Source organism: Balaenoptera physalus (genome assembly GCF_965194825.1).
Source record: "Balaenoptera physalus genome assembly, chromosome: 20".
Lineage (NCBI taxonomy): Eukaryota > Metazoa > Chordata > Mammalia > Artiodactyla > Balaenopteridae > Balaenoptera > Balaenoptera physalus.
The window spans coordinates 1,203,419-1,223,620 of NC_138901.1; the positions used below are offsets into that span (position 1 = coordinate 1,203,419).

A 20,202-nucleotide genomic window follows, 5' to 3' on the forward strand; every position below is an offset into this window, starting at 1 on the left:
GTCTCAGGGAGTTTCCTGACTCTTCCCTTGACTTTTGTGGAGGGGACTGTATGGAATATCCCTTCCATAGCTATTAAATATACATTGTGAGGAGTGTTATAATATTGTCAGATATTATACTGGTTAGGAGTATTGGGGCTGTAACCTTGAGTTTTCCTCAGGTAAGACTAGGTTTCAGATCTTTCTTATGTTGTCTAATAGTCATTTCTAGATTTTACAGTTTTTTATGTGTCCCATAGATGATGACATGTTTTCCCAGATTGATATGTCAAATTAAGAACTTTCTTTAGAATTACACATTTTTGAAATATATGTCGATATAATGTTTACACATTTTGAGTTGACTTATATTCCAGAGACAGCCTCAAATATTTGTTCTTTTGATGTTCTGGAAAAGTGTAAATATTTTAATCAGGTAGTAAAAGTGAATTGCTATTAATTGTCACAACTGTCAACTGCCCCTTGAGTTCTTTAAGACCAGCCTCTATCCTGGGATCAAGACACTTGGAAAGGGTAATTTAAGAATCTTCTAATTTTATTTTTGTCCTACCTCTTCTTGATCTTTAAATATGAAGCCTCCATAGAGCATACCACGCCATTCTAGGTGCTGCTCTGCTGATTTTACCTGGATCGTGGCCCTAAGGTGCTCACTTTGCAGCAGTAACGTCATTTACCTGAGGGTCAGATTTCAGCAGACTGGGCCCGTGGTAGCCTGGCTCTGAACCCAGGGATAAACCGGAAGAGGGCTCTGAAGAGGCAGGAGTGAAGAGGCAGGAGTGAAGAGGCAGGAGTGAGCCTGGCTTCCTGGAGGGACCGCGAGGAGGCTGGTGTGGCTGGGAAAGATGACGGAGGAGGGGAGGACGAGGGGCTGAGGTCAAGGACGAGGCCTCTGGGGACGGACTGGGCCCTGTAGGGCTGTGGAGGCCACTGCAAGGGCTTGGCTTTGACCCCCATAAGTAGAGGAAGCCTGGCGGGTTTGGAGCAGAGGACTGATGTGACCCGACGCGTTTGCACGGGCTCTCGGACCACGCCCACCTGCCGAGGGTGAAGGTGGAAGTGGGGAGACTAGTTGAAAAGGTATTGCAGTGACTTAGACCAGAGTTGAGAGACGCTGGGCTTGGCCGGTAGCACTGAAGGTGGTACACGGGTCCGGCTGGGTTATGGTCTGATGGTCTGCAGGCAGAGCTGACGGGATCTGCTTTGGGCTCAGACGTGGGAGTGGGGGGTCGGGGGAGAGGCGGAGGGAGAGAGAACGTGTGAGTGAGTCGCCCAGCGTGATTCCAAGGCGACTTGCTGGAGCCACGGAGCGAGCGGAGTTACGTGCCCTTTGCTGAGAGAGACGGCAAGAGCTGCGCAGGCCACAGGGACACGACCTGGCTGAGGGGCCTTCGTCCCCCCAGTGAGGATGCTAGTGGTCCCTCCATCAGAGCAGTGCAGAGTCATGCTGTTTGATGCTAAAGGCTACAAGGTGTCAGGAAGTGGGGAATGTCCTGATACCGAGCAGTTTTAGCCCCCTGACAAGCGCCCAGGAGAGGCCAACGGGGAGGCTGCTGGGAGCTGATGCACCCCGCACCTCAGCTCTGCTCGCTGCCTCCAGAAGTTCAAAGTGTCTCCAAGTAAGTGTGCTTAAATGGCACGGATACCAGTGCACCTCGATTTTTTAAAACACTGGACATAGTAAAGCCAGACTTATAAAACATACAGTTTAGGCCTTCGTTTTCTTGAATCACGTGTTCACATTTTAAAGGTTTCTTTTTTTTTTTTTTTTTTTTTTATGGCTGTGTTGGGTTTTCGTTTCTGTGCGAGGGCTTTCTCTAGTTGTGGCAAGCGGGGGCCACTCTTCATCGTGGTGTGCAGGCCTCTCACTATCGCGGCCTCTCTTGTTGCGGAGCACAGGCTCCAGACGCGCAGGCTCAGTAGTTGTGGCTCACGGGCCTAGTTGCTCCGCGGCATGTGGGATCTTCCCAGACCAGGGCTCGAACCCGTGTCCCCTGCATTGGCAGGCAGACTCTCAACCACTGCGCCACCAAGGAAGCTCTAAAGGTTTCTTTTTAATAGGAGATGAATTTTTCAAGTATAGGTTTATATGTGTTACTAACGAACTGACAGGTTACAGATAATAAAAGAAATTAGTATTAGAAGCCATTGGAAATTTCTTTGGCAAGTATTTCTTGAATATTTTCTATATCTCAAAGGCATTATCCCAGGCACTTTGGGGCTACACAGAAAAAGGGAAAAAAAGGCACTGTCCTTAAGGAGATTATAAAACAGTAGTGGCTGCAGGACACACACACGTACACAGATAACTGTAATGCAAGGTAGAGTGTGAACTGGGGGGAAATGATTTTCTATTAAGGAAGTCAGGGGAAATTACCTGGAAGAGATGGATGTCACGTGAACTGGACACGGGTACTGTGTAGGATTTTGCTAGTAGGTTCTAAGCCACAGGAATAACAACAGCGAGAGCCAACAAGCCCGTTTATGTGGCACAGCGGTTAACGAGGGAGGGTGGTTAGTGACGAGCCTAAAGATGGCCGGGGGTCGCCGAAGGCCTCCAAAGCCGTGCTGAGTGTTCAGGCTTCGTGGGGTAGCAGGGAGGAGCTCCTGAAGGTTTTTAAGCCATGAAGTGTCAGGATCCAAGCGATTATCCGGAGACTCTTTCTAAGGTGCCGTGGAGTAGAGGTAGTTGGCGGGACTGGCTTAATCCAGGAGACAGGTCCCCGAGGGCCCCTCAGAGGTACGGGAATGTGGTGGGAGGAGGCGTGTTTGAGGGTCAGCCCAGCCAGGGCACCGATTAGACCTGCGAGGTGTAAACCCCGCCCTGGATGAATGGGGCATGTCGCAGTTTCTGGTCTGGGGAAGAGGATGAAGTCGGTTATGGAGGTCAGTTGCGTTTGAACCCAGCTGTGACCTTCCCTTGCGATCGAAGGGACGTTTGTAGATAATCCTAGGAAGAGCGGGACCGGGGGAGTAGCTCCAGAATGGGGCCTGCGCAGGGAGAGTACAGACCGAAAACCAGCCGCTGGGGCGGGCTTCATCGGTGAAGTCGGAGAGACAGTCCAAGAAGGGTCATTAAGGTAAGAGGGACGCGAGAAGAAGGCATTTTCGTGGGAATGAAGGAAGAGAGTATTTGGAAAGGAGGCTTGCCAAGAACGTGACAGAAAACCCGGAAGGAGGAGGGTGAAAGAAGGGCCCCAGGATGTGAAACTGAGGACCGTTGAGGACCTTGGACGGAGCGCTGCCCGTGACGGTGTGCACGTGTGGACGGAGCCCGGCTGCGGGGGTCAGGGAGCGGGGAGCGAGGAGCTGGAGACGAGGGCGAGCCTGACGCTCCAGGGAGGTGTCGTCCGGGAGTGAGGGCGGGCGCTGAGGCGGAGAACGCCTGGAAATGCGAGGACGAGGAAGAGGGAAGACGAGAGACGCGTGGAGCACCGACGCCTGCGACCCGGGCGGTGCGGGCGCGAGCGCAGCAGGCGGGGGTCTGCTCCGGGGACGCGCCCCGCTCTCCCCCGCCTGGGATGCTCTCGCGCACGTCTCCTCGTGGTCGTCCTCCCGCTCGCCCCCCGCTCTCCTTGCGGCCGCACCTCTGGCTGACGTCCTGTCCCCTCCCTCCTCAGCTCCTCCCGAGGTCTTCACAGCTCGTCTCACTCTCTGAATGCATCTTCAGTTTTTCACTTTTTTATTTTCAGCGCCCACCCCCCCTTAGACCATAACCTCATTAGCAGGGCCTTGTCTATCGCGTTCATTTCTGTACTGCCAGGGTCTAGAAAACCTGGCCCGTGGTAGCTGCTCACCTGTGTGTGTTAAGGAGGGAACGGCAGGGGCCGTGACCTTCTCGGGGGAAGAAGGAAGGAGAGAATTGGGAAGGATACAGAGGAGTCTGTGGCGAGACTTGAGAAGAGCTTCTGTCCGATGTCATCTGGACCCTTAGTAGAGCATCGCCGCAGACTGTGCGGAGTGAGGAATTTCGAGACGAGTGGGGCCCCGAGGCTGCAGGCTGAGCAGCCGGCTGGGACGCCGCTGAAGGAAGGGGATGGAGGGAGCGTGCGCGGGTGGGACCGGGGTTCTGCAGGGAGAGAACAGAGCGTGGCGGGGTGAGTCTGGAAGAGTGGAATGCCCTGAACTGAACGGAGAACACAAGTCATCCAGGAAGATAGAAGCGGGCTTCAAGTGGAGTGAATTTAGCTGACGTGGATAATGAATTAGAATGCAGGCCCTTGGTGGCATCAGGAGGGTCTGGGGGACAGGAGGAGAGCATTAAGTTGCCATGTTAGTGCCATGAGTTCCGAAGTCCGTATGATAAGATACAGGTGCTCTGCTCTTGATGCGAGGAGTAATTCGCATTTCCCATTGATGAATATTTTTCCGTAACTAGTTGAAGGAGTTCCCCACGCAGTGAAGAACAGAACTGTGAGTTCCCTGAAACAGTCCTTGTGAAATATTCGTTTCCAAAGCTTCAGGATCATGCATGGTGCCTCGTACAAAGTAGGCATTCATAAATGTTAAGTGAATAAAAGAATGGTGATGAACTTAGAAATTCAGTTCTACAGTTTCTGCTACTGTGAATGGTAATATGAATAAATTAAAAATTGCTATTGATTCATCCAAATTTGGTTTCAACCCATTATATGTACTTTGGGTAGGACAAGATACATCTTTATATTCAAATATTCATTTTTTATTGTTGTAATTCCCTTCATATTAGTAAGTTAAGTGCAAAGCATAACATTTCTTAAACATAGTTTTAAAAATTAATAGATATTTGAGTTCTCACTATAAAAATTTGAATTCACTCTAATGAACTGATAGATAATTCTCTTGCTAGCCTGTTGTGTCATCGTGCATGTTACTTGAATTCTTTTCACTAAGTCTTATAAAAGGTTTAATATTTTATCATTTTTAAATAAATCTGAAAGTTAAAATATTTGCTAGTGTTTCAAAATCCAGTGAGAATTGAGGGATTTAGAAATTGATTTTCTCTCATTAAGTATAAAGTTGAGGTTCAAAGAGAAGAGAATAACCCCAGAATAATAAATAATCTAAATGTAACCTTCCCTGTGGGTCTGGGTTGTTTCAGTAGCACTTACAATGTTAAGGTTATAAAAGAATGCCTAAGTCCAGATCTGCCTGAGTTTCTGTCAGCAGCGATTTAGACCCCAGTGATATCTTCAATGGCTCTGAGTTAAGAGAAACATGAAATACCTCCACAAGGTCAAAATACTTGAAATAGAGAATCCAAGAGAATAAATGATTGACATTTGCAAAGTGAAAGCTGCTTTTCCAGCCTTTTAAAATCTTTTCAAACCAAATTGAAACAAAGTCCATAAAATATGAACCTCTGAAAAATTAAAGAACATTATTACTAAATGATGGTAGTGGGTAACTCAGATGTTTGATTAAAACTTTGGTATTTAAAATTTACCATTCTTTCAGAAATCTATTCAGCTATTTTAAAAATAGCCTTTCTTGAAATAGAAGATATTTTAGAAAATATGGGAAATAGAGAGGTGTAAAATTCTCTGTTACTATCACCACCCAGAGATAACCAATAGTAGTAATTTAATATGTATATAAAATAGCTATATTAACTTAGCTGACTGAGATCATACTAAATAAACAGCTATGCCTTTTGCTTTTTTTAAGAGCTATGCTAATAATATTCCAATGTCATTTGGAATTCTTTGAAAATGTAGTTTTCATTTTTTCATAATACTGTGTTTTATGGATGTAGCATGATTTATTGTGAAATTCCTTTATTTTTAAACATTTAGCTTTGAACATTTTTATGTAAATTGATGCAAAAATTAACATCTTCATACATCAAATTTTGTCACCATTTCCATTTTTTTCCCCCTTAGTTTAAGATCCCAGTAGAATTACAGGGTCAAATTGCTTTTCAAAACGGTTGTACTAATTTGTATTTTCCCCAACAGAATATCTGTTTTATCTAGACAGTCCTTAATATTAAACCTCTTCTTTGATTTGGGGAGGGGGGTGGTGAAAAACATTAATTGTTTCTAATTTGCATTTTTAAGAGTGAGACTGAACATATATAATAGATTTGTTATTCGTGTTTCATTTTCTGAGAAGTGCTTGTTCACCTCCTTTGTCAGTTTCTCTTCTGTTAATGTCCTGGTGTCCTCATCACCTTATATAAACTTGTTTATGTTTAGGATGACGAAGCTCTTTGTGGCAGGTACTTTTGGTATTTGCCTTTTAATTTTGTCATTTAATTTTATGATACACAAAATTCTTATTTGTGTTTAGTGTAATCTATCAATTCCTTTGTGAAATCTCCAGTATAAGTAGTTGTTTTAAGCTTCACGATTTGATATTTTAAAATATATGAACACATCAAGCATTTTCCACACGGTACTAAGTAAAAAGCCCTTATGAAATTGACATAGTACTTACCCGCTTGGGCTCCTGGTCTGTAATTTTAATGGTATCTGAAGGATTATACTGGAATTCTGCCAGCCTGAAGTCATTAAAAGGCTTTGAGCAACAATTCAGCATCTTTTTCAAATTTAAGAAAAGCTCCATATGGTACAATTATTCAAATCTAAGGTCATAGAAACTACTTAAACCTTTGAAATTTATAATTAAAGGATTAATATTAACTTATGAAGACGTCATTTTGGCTTAAAATGGATTTCTAATCCCAATTCTGTTCTTTTTACTTTGATCTTTTCCCTGAGTTTTTCCTTTGCTAAAAATGTGAAGTTTGTATCCTTAAATTTTTAAATATGATTCTCAAACAGTTCAGATTTATAAAAATTGATTGACAAACAACATCCCGTTTGATTTTTACAGTATTCCACAAATGTTGATGAACTTCAAGTTGGTGTTTTCTTCTGGGTTTTTAACCCACAGCTTGGTATAATGGACTCTAATGATACCTCTAAAAGTAACAATAAATTAATCTGGAAAAGAAAAAACTTGCATAAATGGAAACTTGGAAAACTTTGGGTGTGTTCGTAATTTGAATATGATGGATTGGTGTTCATTTATATTAAGGTTTAGAATTTTAAAGTATCTTCAGATGGCCTCAATTGTAAACCTTTGAATGGTGAAAGGGGCTATGTCTTATACAAAAGCTAAGACTTTTTTGTCATTTTGACAATACATACAAATCAGTCCAAGCCAAATATTTTAGTTCAATCAGTTAATGTATCTCTGTGTAACAAGAGGAACTGTGTGCTCCTTTGAGACTCAGTTTAACATCAACGTCCAGCTTTCTCCCACTTCTTCTTATTCTGATGCGAGGCACCTGTTTCCTGGAATCGTATCTGGGGTGTCTGCTTATTCAGCAGAAGTAGCAGAGGATCTGTCATCATTCATGCTTGAATAGTTACGTTGCCAAGGTTTTACCGCCCTCTCCTGCGTGGGCTGCAGAGTCGCGGGCGGACGAGGTGGAGAAGCGCTGCTGCCTGATGCACAGCTCCCACCGTTTCCCTGAGAACCTCTTGGAGCCCCTCTACCTCTGCTTCCTGTAGCAGAGGGCTCCTGTTTTCCAGCAGATCTGGGAGAGCAAAGCAGTAGCTTCACTTCAAAGGCTAGCTTTCCTAGGCTAGAGAACTAAGTTTTACTAGGAGGAAATTAAAAGACAGTGTATTTTATGTTAGGGATTATTTGAAAATAAAATCTAGAATTATAAATGAATCATTGTTTATTTTTATTTTTGAAGTAAACATTTAAAGTTTCCAAGATTAACCCCCCTTGTCATTCTGTAGCCTAACTTTCTAATACTCTAATCGCACCAGTATAAATGGGAGTTCTGCCACTCACCAGTTGTTGTTGGTTTTATACTTTTTGGACGTTCTTAAGGGAAAAATATTTACCTAGAATAAAGGAAAAAACTCTTAGGTCAGTGCAGCAAGTGATAGTAATAGATAAGTTATTGAAAGTAGAGCAGTTTACTTGCCGTCTTCAGAGACTGATACCCAAACTAAGAGAGACGGGAGCAAGTAAATGAGCAGGTATTTGTGCCCAAAGCCTTTTGTGTGTGTGTGTGTTTAAGGTTAGTATTGATAACTGTACAGTTCTTTTGATCCTTTTGGCTTCGTGGCCAAACCTATAGGAGTGTTATTTATTTATTTATTTGAAGTATACTTGACGTACAATATTATATCAGTTTCATGTGTACAACATAATGATTCAGCGTTTCTCTACATTACAGAATGATCACCACGATACGTTTAGTTATCATCTGTCATCATACAAAGTTAATACAGTATTATTGACTATATTCCCCATACTATACATTACATCCCCATTGTTTATTTTATTTAATTTATTACTTATTTTATGACTGGAAGTTTGTACTTCTTAATCCCCTTCACCCACTTCATCTCGCCCCTCAACCTCCACTCCCCTCTGGCAACCAATCAAACTATTCTCTGTATCCATGGGTCTGGGTTTTGTTTTGCTTTTTAGATTCCATATATAAGTGAAATCATGCACTATTTGTCTTTCTGTGTCTGATTTATTTCACTTAGCATAAAACCCTCAAGGTCTATCTATGTTGTTGCACGTGGCAAGATTTCTTTCTTTTTATGGTTAAGTAGTATTCCACGTCTTCTTTATCCATTGATGGCTACTTAGGTTGTTTCCATATCTTGGCTATTGTAAATAATGCTGCAATGAATATAGAGGAGTATATATCTTTGCAAATTACTGTTTTCATTTTCTTCAAGTAGATATCCAGAAGTGAAATTGCTGGATCATGTGGTAGTTATATCTTTAATTTCTCATATTCTGTAGTGGCTGCACCAATTTACATTCCCACCAACAGTGTACACATGTAGCCTTTTCTCCACATCCTTGCCAGCATTTGTTATTTCTCGTCTTTTTGATAATAGCTATCATGATAGGTGTGAGGTGATAGCTCATTGTAGTTTTGATTTGCATTTCCCTAATTACTAGTGATGTTGAGCATCCGTTCATGTGTCTCTTGGCCATTTGTATGTCTTCTTTGAAAAAATGTCTATTTAGATCCTCTGCCCATTTTTTAATTAGTTTGGTTTTTATTGTTGAGTTGTATGAGTTCTTTATATATATTTTGGATATTAACCCCTTATCAGATATAATTTGCAAACACCTTCTCCATTCAGTAGGTTGCCGTTTCATTTTGTTGATTGTTTCCTTTGCTGTGCAGAAGCTTTTTAGTTTGAGGCAGTCCCATTTGTTTATTTTTGCTGTTGTTGTCCTTGCCTTTGGGGTCAGATCCAAAAAAACACGGCTAAGACTGATGTTAGAAGCTTACCGCCGATGGTTTCTTCCAGGATTCTTATGGTTTCAAGTCTTACAAGTCTTTCAAGTCTTTAACCCATTTTGAGTTTATTTTTGTATGTGGTGTAAGATAGTGGTCCAGTTTCATTCTTGTGCATGTAGCTGTCCAGTTTTCCCAGCACCACTTATTGAAGAGACTGTCCTTTCCTCATTGTATACTCTTGCCTCCTATGTCTTAAATTGACCATACGTGTGTGGTTTTATTTCTGGACTCTCTATTCTGTTCCACTGATCTGTAGGTTTGTTTTCATACCAATACCATACTATTTTTTATTTCTATAGCTTTGTAGTATAGTTTGAAACCAGGGAGCATGATATCTCCAACTTTGTTCTTCTCTCTCAAGATTGCTTTGGCTATTCGGGATCTTTTGTGTTTCCACACAATCTTTAGAATTATTTGTTCTAGTTCTGTGAAAAATGCCACAGGAATTTTGGTAGGGATTGCATTAAATATGTAGATTGCTTTGGGTAGTATGGACATTATTAATGGTATTAATTCTTCCAGTCCATGAGCATGGAATATCTTTCCATTTATTTGTGTCTTCTTTAAATTCCTTCAGCAGTGTTTTATAGTTTTCAGTGTACAGGTCTTTCATCTCTTTGGCTGAATTTATTCCTAGGTTTTTATTCTTTTTTATTCAATTGTGAGTGGGATTGTTTTCTTGATTTCTCTTTCTGATAGTTCATTATTAGTGTATAGAAGCACAACAAGTTTCTGTATATTAATTTTATATCCTGCAGCTTTACTGAATTCATTTATTAGTTCTAACAATTTTTTGGTGGAGTCTTTAAGGTTTTCTATATATGGTATTATGTCATCTGTAAACAGTGACAGTTTTTCTTCCTTTTCAGTTTAGATACATTTTATTTCTTTTTCTTGCCTAATTGCTGTGGCTAGGACTTCCAATACTATGTTAAATAAAAGTGACCAGAGTGAGTATCCTTGTCTTGTTCCTGATCTTAGAGGAAAAGCTTTTGGCTTTCCACGGTTGTATATGATAGTCATACACAGACTTTATTATGTTGAGGTACATTCCCTCTTTGTTGAGAGCTTTTATAAATGGATGTTGAATTTTGTCAGATGCTGTTTCTGCATCTATTGAAATGATCAATGATTTTTATCTTTCATTTTGTTAAGGTGGTGTGTCATCACCTTATGAACCATTCTTGCATTGGAATAAATCTTACTTGATCATGGTGTATGATACTGTTAATGTATTGTTGAATTTGGTTTGATAATATTTTGTTGAGGATTTTTGCATCTATGTTCATCAGGGATATTGGCCTGTAATTTTCTTTTTTATGGTGTCGTTGTCTGGTTTTGGTATCAGAGTAATGCTGGCCTTGTAAAATGAATTTGGAAGGATTCCTTCCTCTTAAATTGTTTGAAAAAGTTTGAGAAGGATAGGTATTAAATCTCTTTGAATGTTTGGTAGAACAACAGTCAAGCCATCTGGTCCTGGACTTTTGCTTGTTGGGAGTTTTTTGATTAATGATTCAATCTCCTTACTAATAATTGTTGTTGTCAGAGTTTCTCTTTGTGTGTGTGTGTGTGTGTGTGTGTTTAAGATTAGTAATGACAATTGTACAATCCTTTTTGATTCTTTCAGCTTCATGGCCAAACTTATAGGAGTCTTATTGGACAGGGCATCTTCTTTTCATAACACTGAAGAAAATAAAATGAAAAAATCTGTTTTATTAGTATCTTCATCAATGATGACATGATTACAAATAACAACATAAATAATAATTTATGGCACTATCTTGATAGTTTACCATAAATAATGTGCCTATTCATCCCAGTTTGCCCAGGAAAGTCCCTGTTTATACCTGTTGTCCCAGTATCCTGTATGATTTAACGTTTCCCCAGCCTCTTTCACTCTTAAACATGTCCCAGCTTGCGTGCTAAGTTATATGATTACCCTAACTGTGAAGGTACTTTTTATGTAAAGGAGGCTTTTCTTTTTATATATATATCCTATGCCTTAATTATTAAACATTATAATGCTGAATACATATATTTTAAATGAGTGCCTTTTTGACAGTAATACTGAACTTAGGTTTAGATAACTAGACTCTAGTTATTTTAATACCCCAACTAGCCTTTACTGATGTTTTTTTCCACACCAGACTAACATTTCAGTAGCATTCAATGCACTTAGCTCAAAAGTTTATTAGGAGACTTAAGGAAGTTGAGTAAAGACACAGAGCCTCCCTATCCACACTCTTGCCTTATTTTGCTTAGAGAGTCTCTGTGAGGGGAGGGCAGATGGCGAGCTGATGGGCGTTAGGTGTTGGGTGTTGAGTGTCAGAGCATAGTGCAGTGGAAGAGCTCTGGGCTGAGAGTCCCGTCTTGTTCTAACCATTGCTCATAATGGAAGGGAAGCAATCATTCTATGTGAGGCAGGGTTTCCTGATTCAATATTGTGATGGTTAAATAATGATTATAAGTGGTCAGCTAACTGAGTTGAATTGAATACATTACAGGATACAGAAAAAAAAATGATGTACATGACTAGGAAAAGTGCAGTTGGCTTAAATAAACTTCTGCATCTTCACAAGTAATCAAGGAAGCACTAATTGAGACAAGATGCTACTTCGCATATATTGAATAAACATATTATTTTAATAATACCAAGTATTGTTTTAAATTAATAATACCAAATACCAAGCATGCAGTGAATAAATACTCTAAAATGCTGTTAGTGTGAGTATAAATTGGTACAACCTTCCTGAAAGCCTTCAGTAACCTAAGTTATTAACTTTAAAAATATCTATCTCTTTTGACTTAGTAATCTTTCCTGGTTAGCATAATACTGATACTAAAACCCCAGAAAGATATCCTCTAAACAGAAGTTAATCTCACTCTGAATATTGTTAAAAAATGAAATAAAATATTAGGCAGTAGAATCTAATAGTGCATTTAAAACATCATATACCATGATCACACGGGTTTTATTCCAGGAATGCAAAGATGGCTTGATATTAGGAATGCTATTAGTATAATTCACTATATTGATAAATCAAAAGTGAAAAATTGTATATAGTCTTCTCCATATTCTTCACAGTGAGCCTAAGCTGCTGTAAAAAAAGAACCCCAAAACCGTGGACAAGTGAGATTGGGAGTTTATTTCACTCTCTCATCACAGTCTGGTTCAGGGGTGGGAACAAATGGTTCCGTCCCACTAGGTCATTTAGGAACCCAGGCTGGCTGGTGGAATGGCTCTGTCATCTTCAATGTGGAGCTTCCACCTCTGCCTTCAATGGTTCCAGTTGTCACCATTTCTCAACCAGCAGGAAGGAGGGAAGGAAGATGAGGACAAGTAATGTACTTTTCAGGAGGTGCCATGGCAATCGCATATGTCATCCCCACTCACGTTCCAGTGGAGAAATCTTAGTCCTAGGGCTGCGCCTGCAGAAGCAGGGACTTGTTAGCATGTGCACATTACAAGTTGGGGGGATTATTATTTAAAGGAGAACTGATGCTAAGGGAATTAGCAGGCAATGGCGCGTTTGTAATGCTTTTAGCATTTGATGCCTATTCTGTGGTCCTAGATGCTTGCTACAGCAGTGAACAAGGAGCCAGATATTCTTGCCTTCTCAGAGCTCACATTCCAGCAGCAGAGACAGACCTTAAGCCAAGAACATGCTATGTAAGCAGCATACATAGAATTTTTTAAAGTGTCTAAGTGCTACTGAATAAAATGATAGAGAAAATTAAGGGAGGCCCTGGAGTTCCAGAGTTGGGACCATTTAAATAGTGTGGTCAGTGTTGGCCTCATTGACAAGGTCAGTGAAGGGGTTGAGTCAGCCTTGTAGGTATTTGGAGGAGGAAATTTATGGCAGGGTGAGCAGCCAGTGCAAGGACATGGCAGCAGGGGCATGGCTGGCACGGCCAAGGAACAGCAGGGAAGCCAGTGTGAAGAGAGCGGAGCAGCCCTGGGAGAGGAAATGGGAGATGAGGTTTGGGGGGCCCCAGGGGTCCTGACCACACAGGCCCTTTGAGCCTGTCGTAAGGACTTTAACTGCAGGCATGGAAGAAAACTGAGTACCGTGCCGTGATCTGACTCAGGCTGGAAAAGGTCGTTCTAGTCGTGTGAGAACACAGGCGAGAGGCCAATGACGAGGGCACTGCAGTAACCCTACTGAGAGGTGGCGACTTAGACCAGAGTGGCACCAGCGCTGGTGGTCAGGTTCTGGATATATTTTAAAGTTGGAGCCAGCACGACTTTCTGAGGGATTTGATATGGGATGTGAGACTAAGAAAAAGTAAGCCATAGATAAACTTACATTTAGGGGGAAAAATGGAAATATGCTAACTCATTTCTTTGTGTGATGGGTTTATATGTGTTTTTAAATTATGTTTTTCAGTTTTTTCTAAACGTTCTATGTTATAACCACTTTGTAAGCTGAACAGTGATGTACAAACGTCACCATCTAGTTATCTTATTGCCCTGCCCCTAGGCCCTAGGGCATCTTCAACTTTCTTCCATTTTCTGCCCCTGGGAGACCAGAGCCACACAGAAAGGGACGTGCTGTCCTCAGCCCTGGAGTTACATGAGCGGTTACACGGGTGACATCAGACACTGAGCAGCATGGTTGTGGCATCAGGAGCCCCTGCCCGCCCCTGCCTGAATCCCTGTCCCCTGACTCATCTTCCTGTCAGGGCAGGGCGGCGGTGCCCTCATGAGCACCGAAGAGGGCTGTCCTGCAGCCTGTTCATCAGGCTCTCGTCTTAGCTTCTGGAATCTTCATGGGGGTCAAAGGAAATGTGGGCTTCTCTGATGTTAGACTCCTTGTCTCTCAAGGAAAGTCAAGCCCTGCGTCTGGTAGGGATGAAAGGAGAACATGGTAACACCCCCGAGACAGAGCAGGCTGGTAGTCTGAGGCCCCTGAGGGACACAGGACCATCTGGCCTCAAAGAGAAGAAGGTTAAGACTGAGACACAGGGCAGGGGTCTTCCTAAAAGACAGATCTCATTGCTGGGTTGGATCAGGCCCTGGCAATGTCAAAACGGCCTCTCGCCTCAAAGAGAGTTATTTTAATGAGGCGGGGACAATGGAAGGAATGAAGCTCTGATTCCATTTCACTGAAATCAGAGCCTCTGTCTAGATCTGTTGGACGGCTGCCCTGAGAAGCACCAAGGAACAGTGTCAGGCAGAACCTTCAGGACAAGGTAGATTGTGAGCGAATGGCGTTTCCCACTTCTGCTTAAAAACTTCCGGGTGCCGTTGCCCACGACAAAGTGAGTTACCACAGCGCCTTAGTTTTCTGACCAAGGATTTAGATAACCTCATTTCTCCTCTTCTATTTTCTCCTTTTTTTCCTTCTTATTTATTTTAATTACCTTAATTTTTTAGTGTACAGGTCAGTGGCATTGAGTACATTTAAATTACTGCACCATCCATCTCCAGAACTTCTTTCTTCTTGCAGAACCTACATGATGCCCATTAAACACTAACTCCCTATTTACCCATCCCCCAGCTTCTGGAGACCACCATTTTATCTTCTGTCTCTATGTATCTGACTACTCTAGGTACCCCACATGAGTGGAATCAAACAGCGTTTGTCTTTTTGTGACTGGCAGATTTCACTTGGCATATTGTCTTCCAGGTTTATCCACCTTGTAGCATATATCAGAATTTCTTTTTTTTCAAGGCTGAATAATACTCCATTGTATGTATGTATAGACCACATGTTGTTTACCCATTCATCCCATCGATGGACACTTGGGTTGCTTCCACCTTTTGGCCATTGTGAATAATGCTGCTATGAACATGGGTATACAGATGTATGAGTTGCTGCTTTCAGTTATTTTGGGTATATATTGAGAAATGGAATTTCTGGATCATATGGTAATTCTGTTGTTACTTTCTTGAGAAATCTGCCGTGCTGTCTTCTGTAGCTGCTGCACCATTTTACATTCCCACCAGCAGGGCACAAGGGTTCCAGTTTCTCCATATCGTTGCCACCACTTGTTGTTTTTGCTTTGTTTCTTTTGTTTTTATAGTAGCCATCAAAATGAGTATGAAGTGGTGTCTTCTCCTACCTTTAACTGTCTCCCCCACCACAGACACATCTGTGCTGTGCCCAGGCCAGACGACTCGCTCTGCAAACAAGCAGGCTGTAAACACTCTCCCTTCCTGGCTCCACGCGGGCAGTTCCCTCTGCCTGGAAGACCTGCCAAACTCATCCTCCTCGTTCAGACAGGTTGCCTGTCCATCTCCTCCTTCCTACACCAGCTCCTAAGAAACCATGCTCTTTCCGATACTCCTGTAATTCTTCATTCATTGCTCTCTTTTAAAAATATTTTTTCATCAAGGTATAACTTACATACAGATTATGTATAATTCCACAGATTTTGACAGACCATCGCCACAATCAAGATAACTGTTCCATCAGCTCAAATATTCCTCCAGACCTTGGGTGTCGCCCCCTTTCCTTCCCCTAGCCCCAGCTCCTGGTACCCGCTCATCTGTTTTCTGCAGCTATAGATTTGCCTTTTCCGGAGTGTCATATAAATGGATCATTCGATATTGAGCCTTTCGAGTCTGATTCTTTCCTTTAGCATCATGCATTTGAGATTCATTCATGTGTGTGTCACAGTAGCTCATTTTTTTTTGTTTTTTTTAAAAATAATAATATTGCATGGATGTACCAGTTTGTTGAGAAATTTTGGGACTGTTAAGCATTCATGTAAAGATTTTGTGTGAACATAAATGTTTTATTTCACTTGGGTAAATAGCAAGGAGTGGGATTGCTGAGTTATATGGTAAATATATTTTTTAACTGTATTAGAAACTGCCAGATAGTCTTTCCACGGTGGTCACATCATTTTGCATTCCCATCAGCAGTGTGTAATAGTTCCAGTTGCTCTGCATCCTCACCAGCACTGGATATTCTTGAGTTTGTAATATTACTTTAGCCATCCTAATAGGTGTATCTCATTGCATGTGTATTTCCCTAATAACTAATAATGCTGAGCATCTTTTCATGTGTGCATTGGTCATCTGAATATCTTCCTTGGTAAAGTGTTTATTTAAGTGTTTTTCTAATTTTATATTCAGTTGTTTACTTTCTTATTACTGAATTTTGAGAGTTCTTTATGTATTTTAGATACAAGTCCTTTATAAGATATGTGATTTGAAAACCCTTTTCATAGTCAATGGCTTCTTTTCATTCCTTTATATTTTTCAAAGAGCAGAGGTTCTTAATATTTATGAAGTCTAGTTTATCATTTTGTTCTTTTATAGATAGTGCTTTTGGTGTCACATCTAAGAAATTTTTGCCTAACTTAATGTCACAGGGGTTTTCTCCTGTTTCCGTTTACAAGTTTTGTAGTTTTAAGTTTTATATTTATGTTCCATTTTGAGTCAATTTTTGGGACTGGTGCAAGATATAGATTAAGATTCAATTGTATTAGCACTATTTGTTGAAAAGACTATCTTTTCTGTATTGAATCGCCTTTGCAGCTTTGTTGAAAATCAATATACTGTCCATGTGTGCAGCACTACTGGACTCCCTGATTTTGTTCTATGGACACATATGTCTTTCCTTTTCCAGTACTGCACCATCTTAGTTATTGCAGCTTTTATAGTCAGTCTTGGAGACTGGTAATATGAGTTGTCCAACTTTGTTCTTTTTCAAAATTGTTTTGCCTATGGTAGTTCCTTTGCTCTTAGAATCAGCATAATGAATTCTACACAAAATCCTGCTGGGATTTTTTTTTTAATTGTGTTAAATCTATTTCTCAGTTTGGAAAAAATTGAAATCTTAATGATATTGAGTATTCCAGTCCATGAACTTAGACTGTCTTCTCGTTTATTTAGTTTTCTTTAATATCTTTCATCAGTGTTTATAGCTCTCAGCATATAGATGTTGCATTTATTTTGTTAGATTTATGCCTAATCATTTCATGTTTTTAACTTTAATTCCCAATTGTTCATTACTAATATGCAGAAATACAATCAAGTTTGTTATAGTGATTGTTTATCCTGTGACCTTTCTAAACTCACTTATTAGTTCCAGTCACTTTTTTAATAGATTCTTTGGAATTTCTACATAATCAGATAAGTATCTGGTATTTGATAGTTTTCCCTATGGGGGAATTAATTTTAATGTAATGAAGAAACATATGTCAACATATTTTATTTCTCGCACTAGCATATTTTATCACTAGGCTGATGAATTTTAGAAAATGACTTCTCAAAACAAACCTAAAGTATGAAGAGTCAAGTGAGGTCACACTAACCAGAGAAAATGCTTATGAGACACAGAGGTCCTGGTTTATTTGAGTGTGTCCTAGGACACACATGTGATTTCTTAAATAACAATAATACACAGATATTTTAAGTGCCTCTTTTTAAGATACAAGTTATTCTTGGTCTTGACTCTCCATATTAATCATTCTTTTTAAACATCCAAATGATTTAAGATAATAGTTTATGTACATATTCTAAATATTGCATTAGATTGAGGACCTCTACTACTTAAATAACTATAAAATGTTTGCAAAAACAACAGTATTGAAATCAGGCCCAAAATATATTTCTCCTACACACGAAAAACTGGTGGAAAAAAACCCCACCATTGCTTGTAATATGTCACTCCCAGTGAAAGAATGTCCTTTTAAAAAAACAATATCACTTTGATAGTTGAGAAGTTTTTTTTTTAAGTGTTGGAATCCCCAAATTATGTGGAAAAATCTGACTCCTGTGTGTTAAAATTATAATACCCTTAAAAATATTTTCTTTTTTTAAATTGATTACAACATTAGGGTATGTTTTGAATTTTATATTCTGAATATATACATATGGAGAGAGAGGCAGAGAGAGCGCACTGAGATATATGTCCAAAACAGTTACTAATAGATACACACATATGCGTGCATATATCCACAGAGTACACTAATCAATTTCAGTAATAGTATAGGCTGTATCATTGCACTTATGGCTAAAACACTAGCTAACCAGCCAGGTGTAGAGTATTGTATGCTATTTTTTTAAATGTTCACAATGTATTACAAATTATTATTGGAAAAAAAGAAAAGCTACACTTTTAAGTGTGTGCAGATGTGAATTTTGGCTAACGGAACTGTTTTTAATATTCATCTATGGTATTTTCTTGGCAAAGAAAACAGACATTTGTTCCCACTGCTTGAGTTTAGCAGCTCAGTAGAGATCCTAGGAATACTCTAAGGAAGCCGCATGGGTCATGGAAAACGTCTCTTCAAACATCAGTATCTTTGAACCTTATTTGTGACAGCTGCTCTTACTATTACACGTTTCATATTATTATTGGATGAGGAATTTTAACAGATTTTTACATAAGATTTTAAAGATTTATAATTTAGGCCCATATTTCTTCTAATTATTGCAATTCTAGCATGGATTATGACGTCTATTCAACCCAGATCACCTTATTAAATTGAAGGAAGTATTGTACATTTTAGAGACTTCCTGTGAACAAGAAAGTATTAGAATTGCCATCCTTAGCGCATAACTAATGGCCCGTTTCGTCCTGTATTTGGTGTCTAATAGCCCAAAGAGGGAATAAATGGGTGATGTGAACTTCCAAATCTTTAGTTTCCTTAGTTTGTGGGTGAATGAGTCAACATATATTTAACAAGCATTTACCGTATACTTAGCTCAGTGCTGATCAGAAAAAGGAATGTAAATCTGTCCCTGCTTTCCGGAGACTTTTCTTATAGTGGTGGTCATGAGAAATACAAGCATAAAAGAACTTAAAAAACTGTATAACAGGGGCTTCCCTGGTGGCGCAGTGGTTGAGAATCCGCCTGCCAATGCAGGGGACAAGGGTTCGAGCCCTGGTCTGGGAAGATCCCACATGCCGCGGAGCAACTAGGCCCGTGAGCCACAACTACTGAGACTGCGCGTCTGGAGCCTGTGCTCCGCAACAAGAGAGGCCGCGATAGTGAGAGGCCCGCGCACTGCGATGAAGAGCGGCCCCCACTTGCCACAACTAGAGAAAGCCCTCGCACAGAAACGAAGACCCAACACAGCCAAAAAAAACAAAACAAAACAAAACAAAAAAAATCTATATAACAATGCATAGTAAAATTCTAGATTAGGGTACAATGCTGGAAATCTGAGGTCTGGGTAATCAGAGGCTGTTTTATGGAGAAGATGGTCTTTGAAATACAATATTTGAATTGACACTAAATACAATTTTCTGAGGCAGTCCAATGGGATAAAAAAATGGCAAGCTAAGAGCTTAGGACAAATTGGGGGAATGTCAAACGGTAATTATGAAAACTCTACTTATAAAAAGATAGAAGATGACTTTGTAAAGCTTTTTAAACTTTTTATTTACACTTCCTGAGAAGTTGCAAAAATAGTGCAGAGAATTCCCACACGTCCTTCACTCTGCTTCCCCCCTTGCAGCACCTTACTTACCCGTAGTGTGGTCACCGAAACCAGGCGGTTAGCACTGGTAAAAAACTTGCCCTTTACACTGGTGAACAACCATAGACCCCCTCTGAATCTCACCAGGTTCCCACTAATGCTCTTTTGTTGTTGTTACAGGGCCTAATCAAGGGTCTGACAGTGTGTTTAGTTGTCCTACCTTTTTAGGCTCCTCCAGTCTGTGACGCTTCCTCGGTTTTTCCTTATTTTTCATGACCCTGACGCTTTTGAATAGTACTAGTTATTTTCTACAATGTTTCTCACTTTGGATTCATGTAATGTTTTTCATGATTAGATTGAGGTTCTGCATTTTTGGCGAGAATCCTATGGAAGTGGTGTTGTACCCATCTCAAGGGCATAATAGTATCGAGGAGTACGTGATATCGAGATACTGTGTTAGTGGTGACATTACCATCGATCGTGTGGTTAGGTGGTATCTGCCAGGTTTCTTTGTTGTAAAGTTATGTTTCCCCTTTGTAATATGTAA

At 40.4% G+C, this 20,202-nt stretch overlaps 1 protein-coding gene across 22 annotated transcripts in view; it reads left to right on the forward strand.

Annotated features, from left to right (window-relative positions):
• CEP112 (centrosomal protein 112) overlaps positions 1–20,202 on the forward strand; it is a 420,211-nt gene that overhangs the window by 257,976 nt on the left and 142,033 nt on the right. The window lies entirely within an intron of this gene.